At 40.9% G+C, this 16,468-nt stretch overlaps 1 protein-coding gene across 2 annotated transcripts in view; it reads right to left on the minus strand.

Annotated features, from left to right (window-relative positions):
- SEPTIN7 (septin 7) overlaps positions 1-16,468 on the minus strand; it is a 123,056-nt gene that overhangs the window by 80,865 nt on the left and 25,723 nt on the right. The window lies entirely within an intron of this gene.

Raw genomic sequence — 16,468 nt, forward strand, 5'->3', positions numbered from 1 at the left:
TCTATTTAGTAATAACTAGGCTTAAAAAACTTTCACATATACTCCATATTCTTGTGGGGACCAATTTGTCTGTCTTGAATACCACTGGGCTATGTTCCCATATTGGCCTGTAATAAGTGAACATTTGGAACAGCTGTAAATTCTATTATGGCTTTTCCATATTTCCCACTGTGTTGCAATGGCCATCTTTCATGTCATGAATAGGAACAAATAAGGAAGCACATTAAGAAACCACAACACACATTAAAGAGAAAAAGAGAAGTACTGCTTGTTTTACGTAAGGAAAAGCAAACAAAAAACCCGTACGCACTACATACTCAAATGCAATTGTGAATCAAGTGTTTGCATATTAAATACTACAATTGTATTATCAATTTAGTAAGAGCCAAAAGAGCTACTGCCTGTTACTGCTCAGACTTGTGAGAATTCTAATTGGCAAACCAATGAATTATTCACTAAGAAATGCTCAAAGAACTATTCTGATCAAGGTCAATAAGTTTGCCAATTACTTTAAACTGTGGGCTACTCAGACTTCAGTTATCACCCTCAAATCGAACAGTGTATCTTACAGTTATCTCATTTAATATTGTGATCTCTTCAGAGTTTACAAAATAAACGGGATTAAGCCAAGAAAGTACTTGGGTTAGATGACATCAAGACTTAGAGTAAGAGATTCAGCAGATGATACTTCCTCTGAAGTTGGCTTAAGCCAGCGACCTTGTTGGCCTTGGGGGCACAGTGATACTGGGAAGAGCAACCAAGTATCAGACTAGAGGTCTTGACTCATTGAAATCATTAATAATTCAAGACCACTTTCATACGAGAAAGAATGCTAATAGCCAATTTTCAGTTAATGTAACTGCACTATCTCCATAAGATTCCTTCTCTGGTTTCAAAAGATTACTGTAGCTAACCATCCTGATTTCCTATGTAGTGTTGGGCATTACTATTGAAATGGCATTTTACTCTAGAAATAGCTGACTGATTACATGCAATTAACATTGGTAAAGCATTTTGTGATTTTAAGGCTTAAAGTAGTTTTATAAATGGAAGATTATGAAGTCTGCTTACCAGAACCTACAATCTTTTTGCTTTTCAGGAGCAAACTTTGACAATCATGGCCTTGTGAAAAGCTACAGACTACCATACATACTTGTTGATAACTTTTTTTGGGTTTTTTTGGGTAAAAACATGAAGCATTAAAGAGCAAGAGGTAAGCTTAACAATGAATCCAGACCAAAAGTTGGACTATTTTAAACACCACTGAATTGAGTATCTAATATGTTGCTGCTGTTGTAGATCAGGATCAGCAAGTTTCTGCTCCCAGACTGCCAGGGTGTCCGGCTGGCAGGCTAGGACATTTTGTTTACCTGAAGTGTCTGCAGGCACAGAGCCCTACAGCTCCCAGTAGCCCCAGTTCACTGTTCCTGGCCGATGAGAATGGATGGAAGTGGCAGCCAGGTCACACCACTTCCCACAACTCCCATTGGCCAGGAATGACAAACCACAACCATTATGAGCTGTGGGGTTACAAGCCTGTGGATGCTCCAGGTAAACAAAATGTCCCAGCCTGCAAACGACTTACCCTGATGGGCTGGAAGCCAAAACTTTGCTCTTACAGTACAATTTTCCATTTAAGAAAGAAATTTGACAATGATCACTATGGTGCCAGCTACACTTGAACTGGGATTTTGCTTGTTTAAAATATTGTTCTTACTAGCAGGATGCTAATGGGGCTCCATGGCAAGTACGAAGAGAGATAAAAAGTCTTCTGATAGTTAAAACAATTACACTTTGACAAGGCCGAAGACTGACCTTTCAGCGGCTAAGGGAAAGAGGACAGGAAGGAATGGTCATTAGACACACCTTTTATCTTCTTTCAATTACTTGTGTTCAACAAGTGTTAACTAGAAAAACTTGCATGTTAGAAAGTTAAAAAATTATCCCTAATGGAATCTACTTGCATGATCACCAATACAATATTCGTACCATTCCCCAATCATCTGAACAGTCTTTCAAGACAGTAGGAAGAACTTCAATTTTTAACGTTAATACAGGTTGAAACTCTTTAATCTGGAACTCTCTCATCTGGCAACGTCTGTAATCTGGCATGGTTTTAGTTAGCTGGACAACCACTTATCACGGGTGTAGCCAAATTTCCTGTGGTCCAATAAAGTTTGTTTCCGGCCACCAGTCCTGTCTCTGTGTTATGTCTTGTTATTTAGCTCTAATTTACCCCTAAATGTACTCTAAGAGCCCAGTATGCAGTAGAAGTGTTGGTAAAGCTGACACACAGTAATAACTTCCTGTAATTTGGTGAATTCTCTCAGTCAGCTCTGTTCAGGTCCTGACAGTGCTGGACTAGAGAGGTTCAACCTGTAGTAAGAACATGAAGTCTCCAACAGATTAAGAGGCAAAAATCATGCACAAACATCTCATTAGAAAGTTTTAATGCCCTTTTTTAAACAAGGGCAGAGAGGATTCCTGTACAACTGTCAGCCAATGGTTCCCCGAAGTTCACTCTGTCCATCTTCTGCCCTGCACACAGTAACGGTTTGGGGGCACTGTTCTTTTGTATGTCTCCTCTTGTTTCTATTTGTACTCTTGCTCTTTTTGCTCTACTGTAGCAACTTTGTTTCAGCAGCAGTGCAAGAGAGCTTGCAATCCAGTACTTTTCCTTTAGATTGCCAGAAAAGGCTCTCACCAGACTGTCCTCTCCAACAAAAATTATGGTGCTACAAATCACTGAAGGAAGTGGGTTTTGAAGCCTTGGACTCCTATACAAGGACCCAGCCACATCAGCTAAGAAGCTATACTTAAATTGAAAAATGAGAAAGTGGCAAAATATTACGATTCTTAATTCTCAAGAGTACCAAGAAAAAAATATTTATGCCGTAAGAAACTGCTTGTATCCCACATACTATTCGTAGTATGCACAGCTGGAATTTATAACATACTGAAAAACTGGGTGCCATTTTACAGTATTTTTACCTCCTGATAAGGTTGGAGAAAAATGTGCTGGGGTAATTCAATTCTGAAAGGTGAGCCAAACTTGTTGTACAAAGTTTCTCCAGCTGAATCAGTGTTAGACAAGTCAGAGCTACATTCTATAAATACATGCATATGGTAGTCACACAGGAAGTTTTAAGCTTAGTGTAGAAAATGAAAAAGGTTACTTGAATAGCTTACTGAACCCTGAATAGGATTGCTTCTCAATAAACCTTACAGAAAACAGCTATTTGGAGTAGTGATCTGTTTTGGCATGACTAAAACAATGCTTCAAGTTTGAAAACTAGAATGTCATTGGAAACCAAATGGACTGTAGCTCTTTTTGGTTAAAATGAATGACAATACTTGAGGGATGACAAAAAAAACTTCCCACTTAATTTTTTACAATCCTTTAAAAAAATCTGGAATAAAAAAATCAGCTTTAATAAAAATAATAAATTGTTCAAAAATAAACTTTAAATAAAGCATGCACATTTCCCTCTATTCCCCCTCCCCTCCCTAAAAGAGCCACTTCAGTTCTTCAGTACATACGTTAGTTGTAAATAAAATTCTATTTCTTTGTTGCAATTCCTGTACTTCATTTCTTTCAGTATTCAAACTATCGAATTTAAGCAGCAAAGGAGCAAAATTTATGACTTACCCAGGAGTAGTCAAAGTACAGCCCACAAGTTATGTCACGCCAAGTTTTGTTTACCTATTAGACATGGATCAAATTTTTGTACAATTATGTAGATCACTGGATACATGGAGAGAATACATAAAATTTAAGCTGCCAGAAACATGCCAGTTTAAAAATGTATTACTGTAGCAGCATGCCAGTAATCTGTCCATCGGTACTGGGCTTGGATTAAATTGAGAAAAAGGAAGATGAAGACATTATTTTCTGCTCTTTCAAAGGATGGATAATTTAACAGGTCTTCCCAGTCTAATTAATATGATCATTTCATCTGAAATCAGAGAGTCTGAGCAAGCTTTTATTCTGGCCAACGGGTGTCTCAAATTTAAAAAATGTATCAACCCACCAGAAGGACAGTATGAGAAAAGCTATGGAGAAATCAATGTGCCAGAATATTATACATAACTGAATTTTGTACTTATTACTTATGGAATCCAGCTTTGGTGGATGAGTGTCTTGGAAAACACAAGAGACATAATTATCAGTTATATAGCAAATCTATGAGCAAGGTTAGGGTGGAACAAGGAGCTGCACTTAAACCTTTAAGACTATATACTATGGCCCCTTTTCATCTTGAGAGATGGTGGTTAGCAGCAGCAGTGAGGATCTATGGGCAGGGCTTGAGTCTGCAATTTCTCTCGTGTCTTATCTGTCCAATATTGGATTTGAACGATCAATTGCAATAACCACCCGTCTGTCTATTTCCAACTCCTTGATTCTGAGAGTTTTTCCTTCTAAGACGAAGTTCTTTTTGTGACCTACGCATATACTATCGAAGAACGATTCCCTATCGTAGCAATCGTCACTAGATATTCTAATATACTCAATAACTAAAGCTGTAATATACAAAAAGGGAGAAAAATGCTAATCTAAAAGTTTTAAAGAATAATATTTATAAAGGCAAAAACCAACCACCATACAAGATTCAGCCACATTTCAAAACACCAGGCAGGATATAGACAGCAGAATAAAGTCACAAGGAAAACAAGCTTCTATTTGTGAGAGAGAGAGAGATAGCTGTGTTAGTCTGTATGCTATCAAAACAAAAAAGCAGTCATGTAGCACTTTAAAGACTAACAAAATAATTTATTAGGTGATGAGCTTTTGTGTGACAAAGCACAAGAGGTCCAAAAATTGTTATCAAAATTGGTAAATCAAAAGGTGTGGGGGGGAGGGTCAGGTAATTGCTGTCCCTGTTCAAACCACATGTTAATCTGCCAAATTTGCATATGAATCTAAGTTCTGAACATTCTCTCTCTATGCAGTTGTTAAAGTCTCTTTTCTGCAGAACACAAACTCTCAGGTCTTTAACGAATGGCCCACTCCATTAAAGTGTTGGCTGACAGGTTTGCGTATTTGGAGATTTTTGATGTCTGCTCTATGTCCATTCATTCATTGGCAAAGTGTGTTTGCAGTTTACCCTATATACATGGTATGTGGGCATTGCTGGCACATGATGGTATATATAATGTTAGCTGAGTAACAGGAGAATATGCACGTGATTCTGTAATTAACGTGGTTAGGTCCCGTGATAGTATCACCAGAATAGATGTGTGGACAAAGATGGTAATAGGGCTTGTAGCAAGGAAAAGTTCCAAGATTAGTATTATTGTGGTATAGCCTTTGGCTGCTAATGAGAATACTCATAAGGTTGGGAGGTTGTCTACAGGAAAGAACTTTTCCCGCACAACGCTTAACAGATTCTCTTTATGAAAGATGGAATCATCCCTCTCCCAATGCGAGGTAACTTGACAAAAAAAAAAAAATACGTAGGAGCAGCAGCCTGACTCTTGGATGCACCCCTGACAGGAGTGGTTTCCTGTGAGGGGCAGCAGCTGCAAGTCAGGCTGCCATCCCTGACAGAAGCAGGGAAACTACGAGACAGTTTCCCACTGCCCAGAGTGGCAGGGAGCCAGGAACCAGGCAGCTGAGAAACTGACCAGCCCAGGAGAGCTCCCCTCCCCTTGCAGAGCCAGGAAACTGATCAGGGCAGCAGCCCTGGTCAATTTCCTGGCTCCAGACAGTGGAGGGGAACCAAGGACAGCCTGACTCCTCTCCACTCCTTGGAGACAGGAAACTAACTTTGCTAGCTACAGGGAACCATGGCTAATCAATTTCCTGGGTTGCACAAGCAGTGAGGAGATGGGAAACAGGCTGCCCCCCTGGTTCCCCACTCCCTACCACTCTGGGAGCCAGGAAACTGACCAGCCTGCTTCATATTTTCCCTCAACTTGCGCAGAAATTCTACTTACATGGGAGGGTTACAGGAACGCAACCCCCGTATAACTTGAGGGTTTACTCTACCTATACCTAATTTCTAAGTATAATGAAGGTAGCCAGTTGAAGTATTTAATCATTCAGGAAAAAGCCAAATTAATGAAATTTTATGCACAGCACTAATGAGAAACTTCATTCACAGAACTCCTGTGATACCCTTCCACAAGGACAGGAGAGAATAACTTGGGAAGAAGGTAGAAAGCAAGCAAATGATTTTGCACTTACTTGAGACATTAATGTATTAATATTTGTGGTTAAAAAAAATATAACTATTGTTTTGGTTCAGTGAGTTAGTTCATAAATGTATCTAGGCAGGAAAAATTTATCCAATGTTTTACTAGGTTAAAGACAAACTTCAGCTAGCAAGAAATAAAAACAACATTGCTAACAGAGCTGCTGCAGCTACTTTCAACCTCTCTCCCAAGCCAGGATCCCTTGGGATTTAAAGAAATGAGACAGTGTAACTATTTATTGCACTTCAGCATCTCATTTTATAAATTTAAAAAAAAAAAAAAATTCATAGATTTGGTCAAATTACAGAGAAATGCTGGCTGAAAATATCTGACAAATTTCACTAACATTAATGTAATATATAATCAGTGTCTCTCTAAGACTATGTCTACACTAGCCCCAACCGTCGAAATGGCCACATAAACGGCCATTTTGAGGTTTACTAATGCAGCACTGAAATGCATATTCAGTGCTTCATTAGCATGCCGGTGGCCGCGGTGCTTGCAAATTGACGCGGCTCACCGCACACGGCTCCTTTTCGAAAGGACCCTGCCTACTTCGAAGTCCCCTTATTCCCCATGAGCAGATGGGAATAAGGGGACTTTGAAGTAGGCGGGGTCCTTTCGAAAAGGAGCCCCGTCTGGACGAGCTGCGTGGCGGCGAGTTGCGTCAATTTCGAAGTGCCGCGGCCGCCCGCATGCTAATGAGGCACTGAATATGCATTTCAGCGCTTCATCAGTAAACTTCACAATGGCCATTTACACGGCCATTTCGAAGTTTGGGGCTAGTGCAGAGACAGCCTCAGAGTCTCCTCCTAAATGGTAAGAGTTAGGAATGCCAAATTTCATATACAGCTTCCTCTTAAAAATTAGAGCAAGGTAAGGGTTTGGTGGTGCCAGAACAATTGAATTTGCATGGAAAGTATTTCTCATCAGATGGAAAAGGAGGGCTGCGATAGCAAGGCCATTTATACTCCCGAATATCCAAAGGAAGGCAAGCAAGTGCTCCAGCCCCACGGAGCAGCCAGCATCTGTGCAGCAGGATCCCTGCCATCCCACTCCCCAGGGAGCAGCCAGGCAACAGGGCTTCCCACCACCCAAACCCCAGCTCTGACCTCCCCCACACACCCTGCCCCCGATCCCCTAACCATCCCCAAGCCCTGGCCCTAACTCCTGCACCACTTCTCCCCATTCTGTCCCCACCAGCCAGCCGGCCCTGAAAGACCCAAACGCCACCAGGTAAACCTGCTAGCTTAACATATTTGTTGGTTGATTGGCTAGGAACTTGAGTAAATTTTATAAATATCTGCAAGCAGTTTTCCACTTTTCCAAGTAAGATCATTATTTTGCCACAGTTTTCAACTGAGTTTTCTCTCTCCATGCTCCCTGTCCAATGTCTGTCCACCTTTATATTTTCTCTCTTTTAATCCATTCAACAAAACTTTTTTATGGCATACCTCTAACTCGTCCCTTCTGGAGTTTTCTCCCTGCCTCTGGATCCAACCAAAGGCTTGAGTTGCAGCAGACTTCTTGTCACCAGAAGCTTAAGAACTACAGAAGACAAAGCTGCTACTGCCAAAGGTACATGCAAGCTGTTCTAGCTGCACGTATTCTTATTGCGAATCTAGTGCCCACCACATCTTTTGTGGCCAGAGCACATTAAAAATTTTTTTACAAAAATATCTGGATTTAAATCGGTTAATTTTGAATAGCGTTATTATAAAGCAAAATGTAAGTTTGACAATACAATTCATGCTAATACCTATATTTCTCAAATTCATTTAAATTACATGCTATTCAAGCAGTACATGTTTGCTGCTGAAACTTTAAAGCAAGTCAAATCATTGAATTAGTGGGAAGTCATTAACTAACCATGCAAAACCAGGAATTTGCTAAAGTGCTAACCAGCTTGTAGACAGCTATAGGCTCTTCTGCAGGTACTGAAGAAAAAAATATTTTCATCATTTGTTTATTCAATTGTTTCAGTTCAATGATTTTCATTCACAGTTGAGAATCCAAGTGGGAGTTGGAAAAGGAATAGTTCTCCTGCTTCTATCTTTAAATAAACATGAGGTGCAAAGAAGAGGTCTACTTGTCCTAAAATCCTGAAAATCATAGTGACCAGGAAAAAAAATGAGTTCAATTTACTCATTATTTTTAAATGTAGAACATTTTGTGACTTATGAAAGGAACAAAGCAGCCAGCATATTTAAGGTAGCTTTATTTAACTTGTATTAGTTGCCTGCACATTAATTGAACTCCAATTTTCATTCAATGCAGCTTTACACAATCATGGCTAAAAATTAATTTGCTGAAGAAATGCATTACCATTTTCTAACGTGAAAATGAAGACTGATTAGTGTACAATTCCTTAAATAAAAGCATAGTGAATGTATTTTCCAGGTTAACCTGTACTAACTTACATGAACAATGAGCATTGGCCTTTCTTTAAAGAAGAAACTAAATAGTACAAACAAAAGAAAATTAAAATAAGACTATTTAAGCAAAGAACTTTTGATGGATGAAGGAAAAAAAATCAAAATCACCTTTTTAATTCAATCCATCATATACCTGGCTTTCTGGTTTACTTGAAGCCTTTGAGACTAGTTGTCAAAAAACAAAAAAAACACTAACCACATTCATGTTTTCCAGTCTGTTGGTTCAGAAATATTTTAGCATTATTTACAAACCATTAGAGTTAGAATGTAAGGTCTTGTGCTACTCAAAAATTTTGATTCCAAGACTTCTACAGCCATCTAATTATAGCTTCACATAAACCACAAAAATTAAGTAATCGAGTAAATGCATCACTGTTACTAACAAAAAAAATCTCAATATGAACTTATATTACATAATTGCTTTATATGAATGAAGTTATTCTCCTGCACAGGATTTAGCATAAAGCTTGTATCTTGTTTCAAATCATGCTTTTATAGTTACCAGCCTCTTTCTCTCTCTCTCTGTGTGTGTGTGTGTGTGTGTGTGTGTGTGTGTGTGTGTGTGTGTGTGTGTGTGTGTGTGTGTGTTTTGGGGGGGGAATGAACCTCTCTTTAGGAAAGAATGAGGCTATATCTACACTACGAGATAAACTTGAATTTATTAAAATTGATTTTTGTAACACTGGGTTTTATAAATTCTAGTTTGAGTATCTTCACCTCCCCACAAAGCGAACTTACTGCTTTCACACAATCACAAACATCAACAGCTGCAGCAGTGCATTGTGGGAACCTATCCCACAGTTCCTTCAGCCCCATAGCTTTCTGGATATTTCTGCTAGTGCAACATGGGGAAAAAATGCCCTGCAAGTAGTTATGGGTATGTGACATCATCTTCGTTCCCCTCCTGTGGGAAGCAAATGGCCATTCTTCCAGCACAGAGGAAGGAAGGAAAAGTTGGGCATCAGCAAAGATTGCCAAACTGAAATCTCTTGCTTCTGCAACTGAATTGTTTTTATAACTGTAGCTGTAACTAAGTTAAAGATTTTACAAAAAGCAGCAGGTGTCTGAATCTTGTCAAGTGGCCCTCCAGCCACTGCCACCCCTCCCTTAATTACATGATTCCTGAAAACAATACAGAAACAATGCAAAACTTGAAGAAAAAAATAGGACGGTAAAGGTTTTGAAAAAAGATTGTGGGGCAAGGTTTTGGCTTAACGATCCTTCACAGAGTTTCTGGGATTCCCCCAGCAATCTGCATCTTCTTAACTGCCCCTCCACCTACTCTTCCTTGTACTAAGGGGAGCCAAAGCATGAGGAATGAGGTTAAGAAAAAAGATTTTTAGCTTCCCGCTACGCAGAGTTGTTCAACGTGGGGAGATGGGGCTAGCCAAATTTCAACAAGTGGTGGTACTCAGCTGGGGGGGCCAACACTGACTGCCAGGGTGCCGGACCCCCTCATCCCATAGGAGTTGGGGGAATGGATCAGAGGATGACGAGCCAGTTGAAATTGTTCCCTGAAAATCTTTTCGTGCAGGGGGAAGGGGGTGTGAGACCATGTCTGCAGAGCCACTTGTCATGGTTCCCAGGGCAGCAGCAAGCCCCCAAAAATCTTAGTGGCCAGGGCAGCAACAACTCTCAAAAATATTTGTGGTGGTGGTCAGGGGCCAGTTGAAGCAGTCTTTCCCCACCCCTGCCAGCAGCAAGCGCTCAAAAATACTAACCGCCGAGAAGGAACCTTTTGCCCCATCCCAAACCTGGTGGCAGCAAGCCACAGAAAATCTTTCCTCCCCTTGGAGCCCTCACAGCGCACAAGCCAGTACATGGTGTTGCCTGGCAGCATAGTCTGCACTGAACTGCGGGCACATCCTTTTATTGGATTGGAGGCTAGCCACACGATGTAGTTGGGCATGGGAAAGACCCTGACTGCATGGCACCTGTGGGGGAGGAGGGTTGCACAAATGTAAACCACAGCAAGGTCTCTCAGACTCTCATCCACCTACCCCTGCCTCCCCACAAGCCTAGCTGCCACATGGTGTGGCATGGTAGGGGCTCTCACCAGTGCAGGAAAAAAAATCCAAGTAATCAGTTTGCAGAGGTAGAGAGACAGAACCATAAACTCACTGTTGGAGCTGTTTTGATGGGGAGATGCACTCACACCACTGATAGCAAAGAAACAATACAAGCATGACCCAACAGCTACAGGATTCCTGCTGCCGAATTCAAAGTCATGGGCTACCTGTTACCTAATTCCTGTGCACCTGGAGAGAGAGCAGGGAAGATGGAAGCAGCCAGAGCAGAGCACTGTGGGGCATTGTGGGATACATACAGGACAGCTCTGGAGGCTAGTGAATTCAATTTTCAGATGTGGGGCTTCCACACTGGTCTTCATTTAAACTTTTAAATTTGAATTTGACACTATACCCAGTCGGTTTTGACAATGTTATATTGATATTAGTGCTCCCTAAATTAAGCTAATGGTATTTACAGTGAAGCCAGTTCCACTAATATCGAACTAACTGCCATAAATTTGAATTTATCTCATAGTGTAGATGTAGCCTGAAAACACGATTCATTATGACACAGTTTACCGCTTCAGTTATCTACAAAAGCCGCTAACAATGGTACTACATGTTCACAGCACAGGGATGCACAATGAAAACTGTTTAGGAGCACGGTGTCCAAATTCATTAGCTATGCACTAGTTTATGACTTACTTTTAATTTTAAAGTTGGTCCTCCCCTTGATTCCTAGACTTATTTTTTTCTTCTACTTTTAGTGCCACTTCCCTTCCTGTGCCACTCTGCTGATTTTTATTTCTTCAGTTCCACTAGATGCAGTCACTGGCCTTCCTACTTCTCTGCTTGGATTTCCCTTTTGATTCTTGTAGTGAACATATGAAAACTCAAAATAAAAGCTCCTGAAGTTTCATAAAAATCCCTGTACTAGAAACACGCTATTAATTCCAAAGTTTTAGCTAGAGTTATCAGGTACAAACGAAGCAGACCGTACTTTCTGTTAAAGTAGTGACAACGGGTATGGAAATGTCACACCTCTGAAAAGACTGGCAAGCAACTGCTCCATACTCTCCACTTTCTCACAAAAGTGGTAGGACCCACTGCTAACTATTGAGAAGGAGGAACTCTGGCAGAGCAATCAGTATTCCACCTTTGTCTTGTGAACCACTGGGGATATTGTCTGGCAGCTCCTCCACGGAGCACTGAGCATGGGCATGTACTTGGCATGATTCACCCCACCCCAAAGCTTGTCCCTTTTGTGAGATGAGGGAGACTGTGCACATGAACTTTGAATGCATCAGGTTGCAGTCCCTGTTACAGCTCCTCCTGGATCTCCTTTTTGGCTGCACTGTTCTGTGCACCTTCTCACACATGCACACCCTAGCCACAGTCCTATGAAGTTGCAGGACTGCCTGGTCAGCCTCCTCCTAGCAATGGCCAAAGTGGCAACTTACACCACCAGGGACAAGATACACTCAGTCCCTTGCTATAGAGCACAATTGGTTCATAACTTTTTGCTTGTAGGCAGAAACTCATAAGAGGAACGCTAAACTCCTATTAAAATACGTGTAAAACTCTGATTGGTTCCAAGTGCTCAGAGTGGCAGCAGGTGGTGCTGCTTTTGAAAGATAAGTGAACCTGGGGTCATAGGGGGCTGAAGGCTGGGGGAAGTTTGGTGACATGAGTTAGATGGAGGTGAGGGCTAAAACATGGTGGTGGGCTAGGCAGGGCGGGGTTCAGGCTGACGTGTGTTGGGTCTGTGGGGCCAGCAGGGGGGTTAAGGCTGCAACGGTTCAGGTGTGCAGGGCTGGCAGGGCTTAAGCTGCCATGGCTGGGTGTGCAGGACCAGCAGGGGGTTTAAGTTGCTGTGGTTTAGGCATGTGGGGCCAGCGGGGATGTGTGTGAAGTTGCCGTGGCTTGAGTACGTGGAGCTGGTGGGGGGGGGGTTAAGTTACAGAGGTTTGGGTGCGTGGGGGCCAGTGGGGCAGTTTAAGTTGCCGTGGTTCGGATGTGTGCGGGTTTAAGTTACCACAGTTTGGGTACGTGGGGAGGGGGGGGGGGATCAGGCTGCAGCAGGTTGGGGCTGCAGAGCCAGTGGGGGGGAGGGAGATCAGGCTGCGGTGGGTTGGAGCTGTGGGGAGGGGGTAAGTCTCGTATTAGCGTGAGGAGTTCACTTGTCCAGTGAACACAAGTAAGTATGTATGTCCCTCGTTTTAGCAAGTACTCAAATAAAGTACTCGTTTATCGAGAGATGAGTGTACTGGCTAAGCCAGTCCTCTGCAACTCTAGGACCTATTTCTGATCTGGGCAGATTTCCTCTGGGCAGCATCTGCTTGTTCCCTGGACATCTTCAAGGAGCAGTGAATGGTGTCTGGAGTTCCCCGCTTAGTGTCTTTCAGGTTCCCTAATTTTGACCCTTTCATCTTCATACCTGTCCTTGTTATATTTTCTGCTGTCTCCTATAATTGAGTTCCCAGACTCACTGGATCTGCCCCAAAGTTTAGAGGAGGATGCTTTAGCCATGGGAAGGCATATAGCTGCCTACCTCCCTAGAACCTAACAGGACTAATATGCAAATATGCACTGACACTATAAGAAGAGTATCAGAAGAGCTATTTTTCTAGCATTTCTCCTTCTTTTCCATGACACCTTATCTATTAATCAGCTACATGTACATAGCTTTAAAAAACAAAAAAACAAAACAAAAACAAAAAACAAAAACAGGATTTCATTTCTTTCCAAATGCAATACACAGGACAATCACGTCTAGCCCACCTCAAAAAGCCACTGATAAACATTTTCAAATGTACCTGCAACATTTTAGGCAAGCTCTAAGAGTATTTCCTTCTAACAAACTTCTCAACTAAGTTAAGTATCTTTTAGCAAAAATCCATATAAAGATTTTTAAAAAGCTGTATCACTTAGTTAGCTAGTGTACACAAAGCCTTCATGGCAGAATTGGCTTACTGTTAGAAGAAAACTGGTTACAAAATTTCTGTGTTTTAGGCTGGTACACTTTCATCTCTTGTATAGTGGAATAAGATGCAGAACTTTACAACTCTCTTTAAATGCCCTTCTAAAATTAGTTTCTTCCAATAACAATTTAAGCCTTAAGAACTTTTTTCAAGCATGCTTATTAACAGTTGAAAAATGTCCTCGGGATAACTCTCCTCAATTGTCTTGGCACTTGAATTTAATTGCTTCTGTGGGTTCATATCAGAGGAGAGTTGAGGATAGAAACCTTAGCAGACACCGTCACTAGCTTACATCAGTGCAACAACACATATGGTACACAGGATCTGACAAATGCAGATCATTGTATTAAGTAGGAAGAACTGTAACAATTTAAGACTGGATTATCAGAACAGATTTTAGCCTCAACTCAGAATTTGTTTGCTTGTGTGGGCTGACCATACACACAGATTTTTTAGTAACTTTATTAAAGATTCACAACTGTTGACACTGAGTACATACAGGGAACAGTTTAAAAAAAAAAAAAGGGAAATTTAAATTCAACTGCACAATAGTTGCCTGTTACAGACACAGCCTCAAGAATTATAATTCTTGTCATATGTCTTCACGAAATCCTTCAACTGGCTGCCATCACTAGAACACAGATATTTTTGTTCAGCTTCAGCAAATTAGAACATTTCTCCACCCTGGGTGCCGGGGGGGGGGGGGGGGGGGGGGGAGAGGAGAGAAGAGAAGACTCATATTCTTGAATTAATTCTGTTTCGGTCCAGAAGTTCAACATTCTTGAATAGTCCCAAGAGACGGATCCTTTTATCAGCATTTCCTGGAGCATTTTGCATTTATCATTTTGAGACTACCAAGTGGTAAACTGTTGTCACTTGTATTTTATGCATTTGCAAGAAGCAGAAGAGGAGAAATGAGAAAGACTGTAGTAAGCATCTCAGTTAACTAACCTAAACCTAGCATAGGCAACGAGCTACTTTAAGTTAGCAAGTGTTTGTATGTGGTGGTCTGGACGGCCCACAAGTTACAGTAGCAGGACACAAGTTGTGCTTGTAGACAAAGCTCTGCATTAGCTAAGTTATGTTGCCTGTCAAAATTTTATACCCAATGGTTAACTGCTTCACTTCAAACTGTATTTCTTTCAAAATAGAGAATGTCACACTACTTGACTTGTCCATGGATGACAAATCACCAGTTTTGACATGTCAGTAGAAAACTATCATTCAGAAGAGAATAAGGAAAAAAGTTATTTTCAAATTAGAACAGTTTACAGAAAAATGAAATACAATGGAAATTCTTAACTCTTTAGGTCAGGGCTGCTCAACAGGCAGGCCACAGGCCAAATCTGGACTGCAAGGAAGTTTTGGATAAACCAGAAAATCTCTTTATTTACTATTGTGGGGTGAAAAATGTTTCTCTAGAGTCTGGATATTGACTATCCATTGACAAAAAAATCACTGACTATCCCTGCTTTAGGTAAACCTGAAGATGTTCTGAGATTATATTTTGCCACAACAATTCATCCACACCCCAAGTGACAATTATACCAATATAAATTGTTGATACAGACCAAGGCTTAGAATCTTAACAATGAAGCCCCCTTACAAGATTTTTTTTTTTTAAAAATCATAAACCAGCGTTCATCTCACCAAGAAAAAAGCTAGGGGGCATTACCACAAAACCAAAATGACAGTCTCAGTGACAATTTAAAATTCACATTCAAATCCCTCTTTGTAGAATCGCTATCACAATGGCCGATGAGAACTTTCAAGTCTGCTGTTTATACTTCAGGATAACAGCTGAAGTGATCAAAGGGCATGGGAAGCAGGCTGTTTAATGTCTTCTGAAAAAAAAAAAAAAAGCCAGCTTCACAGCTCTAAACATCAAAATAAAAATAAAAGATGCGAGTAACAAGAAACTTGCTGCAGCTTTCTGATTCAGCTGTGTAAAAATAGTACAGGGTGAGAAACCACTGATTTCCAGGTAAAATTCATAATGTAAAAGTCTCATACGTAATCCTGTGAAGTGTGTGATCAGTTCTAATAGCAATTCAGAATGGGAAAGCCTGTAAATACAAGGTTGCAGAACAGTTCTTTTTAATGCTTCATTTGTATCCTCTCCAGGCCTAAGATTTACAGGAGAAAGAAGCTGATTTGCCAAACTTCTATGAAGAAGCTGCACTAGAGAATGTTACAACTTTTTAGAGAAGACCCAGAATTATTCCCATCATCTATTCATCCCACAATTAGACTGTTCTGAGAATTTAAGAGTCTGATCACATCCAGAACCAGTAAGGCAGATGTGTTACAACCATGCAATAATGACAAGTTTGACTAGTGAGAGAAAATAAGTCAGCCCTGGCAAATGCACTGGCACATAATAGCATATATAATGTTGCTTATAACAACTCATACCTCCAGATTAGCGGCACTGCTATGCGCACCCGCATGGCTCCACAGTATGCTAAAATTTTTACGGCTGACAGAACAACGATTCCTTAGCTCTCATCCTGTTACCCCTCCTTTACTTATGCTACATTGATGACATCTTTATCATTTGGGCCCATAGTGAAGAGACTCTGGAAGAATACCACAGACATTTTAACAACCTGCATGCTACCATCAATCTTAGCCTTGACCATTCCACATGAGAAATACACTTCCTAGATACCACAGTACAAATTACCAATGGCCAAACTGACACCACCCTCTGCCAGAAACCCACTGACTTTTACACTTATTGCATGTCTCCAGCTTCCATCCAGCTCACACCACACGATCCATCGTTTACAGCCAAGCCCTTCGATGCAATCACATCTGCTCTGAGCCTACTGACGGAGACCGAAAA

The sequence above is a fragment of the Carettochelys insculpta genome, chromosome 2, assembly GCF_033958435.1.
Source record: "Carettochelys insculpta isolate YL-2023 chromosome 2, ASM3395843v1, whole genome shotgun sequence".
Taxonomy (NCBI): domain Eukaryota; kingdom Metazoa; phylum Chordata; order Testudines; family Carettochelyidae; genus Carettochelys; species Carettochelys insculpta.